General features: G+C 33.9%; 1 non-coding gene across 1 annotated transcript; it reads left to right on the top strand.

Moving 5' to 3' along the window:
• The first annotated feature begins 708 nt into the window (after positions 1–708).
• On the top strand, positions 709–815 carry LOC128284717 (small nucleolar RNA R71). Its single transcript, XR_008275140.1, has one exon. It is a non-coding gene; the product is annotated as a small nucleolar RNA R71 (small nucleolar RNA).
• Positions 816–2,494: the final 1,679 nt, after the last annotated feature.

Genomic DNA, 2,494 nt, shown 5'->3' with positions numbered 1-2,494 from the left:
ATTGGTTTTAGTGTTACTAGGTTCCTTGTTGTCTCTCCGAAACCAATTTAGCAAGCTGGCTAATCTGATTCTCGAGGCCCGGGATAGATGCTTGCTAATTCCTCAAAGTTGCTTCAATGTTCTGGAATCTATTTTTTGACACTGAAATAAATTTAGCCAACATCTCTTCCAGATTCAGCTTCTTTTCTTGCTAATAAGGTGGCTGAAAACTCGAAAAGGGTTGTGACCTTTGATTTCCTTGACCACCCCAAGAAAAATTCAGATGATTCCTCCATCCCAAATAAAAAATATTATTGTAAGGGTTTTTCTAAGGTCTAGAATTATTACTAATAAAGTCGACCTGCTCATTCTCCATGTTAGACTTGAAGGGTGAATATTCTAGATTATTCATCCCCGCTCTAGTCGCATCACATTGAATTACTGAGTTCATCTATTTTCTACAACTCAAACTATCAATCTTTTTTCTCATCGCTTCCACCTAACTTACCAACATAGTAACCACATCTATATTAAAAACTATGTCTGCTATTAGTAAGCTTTGTTCTCGTAACTTGCCATTGATAGTTGTTCTGTGTCATCTCCTCAATAAATTTTTGGGCTGCTTCGGGTGTCTTATTATTCAGTGTTCCACCAGCTACTGTACCATATATCTACCTAGTCAATGGAATTAATTTGTTGTTAAAAGTTTGAACTTGTAACCATAAAGGTAATCCATGATGAGGACACATTCTAAAAAGATCCTTAAACCTCTCCCATACATCATACAATGTCTTCAACTTAAATTGAGCAAAAGAAGAGATGTCATTTCTCAACTTAGCTATCTTGGCCGATGGAAAATACTTCAACAAAAATTCTCAGTCATTTTTGCCCAAGTAGTGACGGAACCCTATGGAAGTGAATTCAACCACTCTTTTTCCTTGTTCCTCAAAGAGAACAGGAACAACTGTAAGCACATGGCATCATCAGTAACAACATTGATATTAAATGTGTAATAGATCTCCAAAAAGTTAGCTAAATGATTATTTGGATCTTCATCTTGCAACCCATCAAACTAAACATACTGTTGCACTATTTGAATTGTGTTCGACTTAATTTCAAAATTGTTTGCAGCAATAGTTGGTTTGATAATACTCAGCATCAATCAAAGTGGGCTTAGCATAGTCATACATAATTTGAAGTGAAAGATGTACAGCAAGTTGCTAATTACCAAGATTATTATCCATCTCCATAATAAGGTTCTTTTGCTCTTGATTGTTTATTAAGATCTATTGCCCTTGCCTTGCTTCTCTAACTTTTTTTCGATTTCTATGAGCAATTTTTTCAATCTTATTCCAATGGGTTACCTCTAGTCATAAACCAAGGGAACTTGTAGGAATAATAAAAAAGAAAAATTAAAATGTAACAATTACATTAAAAACAATTAAATAAAAGAAATAAAATTTTCCTAATATTCTAGTCTCTGACAACGACACCAAAACTTGATGTCTACTGAACTAACTAAAAATTTGACTAAGGCAAGTGCATCTATCAATTAATAGTATAGCTATGGCAAACAAAGATATCGTTCCTACGAGGACTATAAGTACTAGTAATTACCCTTTTTCTATTATTTAACCGAATAATTAGAATGGTTGATTAAAAAATAAAATTAATTAACTAACAAACATGACAAAGAACAAATCATGAATATAAATGATTAACAACCAAGAAAAGAAACAAGTCTAGATTTCATCTGTCACTACCAATCTAAATTACATAATTTCTTTGCTTAGCACCTTGATCTGTAGAAATCCTTAAATTATGCTTACAAGAGCAACTGACTCTAAGTTGATTAATTGAAATTTCTTTTTAATTAAAACCCCTATTATCGCATTAACTCATGCTATGGGTTCCTCTTTAGATTTGACTCTAATCCGATATAAATGAGAGGAGATGATAATTAATTAATTAATTAAAAAACCATGTTGGCTGCTGACCGTTGTTTGTTTCAGTAAGGTCTCTAGCTGCCACTTCCGAAGAAATGGAAAGAACAATCACAGATAAAACAGCAAGCATGAGAAAACTCTTGCAAACCGAACCCATATTTGATTTTTGGTTTTTTAAATCAAAGTGAACAATCTTGGATAAAAGTGTTTGGAGAGTTAAGAATGCTTAAACAAAGGCAATCTACGTCTCTATTTATACGCCCCAATCATCAACTTATATGCATAGATAAGAAAATGTGTGAGCGTAATAAAACATAAAGATTTGCCTGTCGACCACGCAATGCAGCTGGCAGTTGAAGAGTCGCCAAACTATTCAACTTGGACTTTGGAAAGTGATTGGACCAAAAAGTGGAAGTAGCAAGTTGATGCCTCTCACTAACGTAACTCTACATGAATATTATTAAATCACGATCTGTGATGGATGTGGAAATGCTTTCATCTGAAAATGCTAGTCACAAAACCGGTGAACCTCTAACATCCGGGATAGGCTACCAAGAAAATGAGATTGA

The sequence above is a fragment of the Gossypium arboreum genome, chromosome 11 (genome assembly GCF_025698485.1).
Source record: "Gossypium arboreum isolate Shixiya-1 chromosome 11, ASM2569848v2, whole genome shotgun sequence".
NCBI classification, from domain to species: Eukaryota; Viridiplantae; Streptophyta; class Magnoliopsida; order Malvales; family Malvaceae; genus Gossypium; species Gossypium arboreum.
This window is presented reverse-complemented; position numbering and strand designations above follow the sequence as displayed.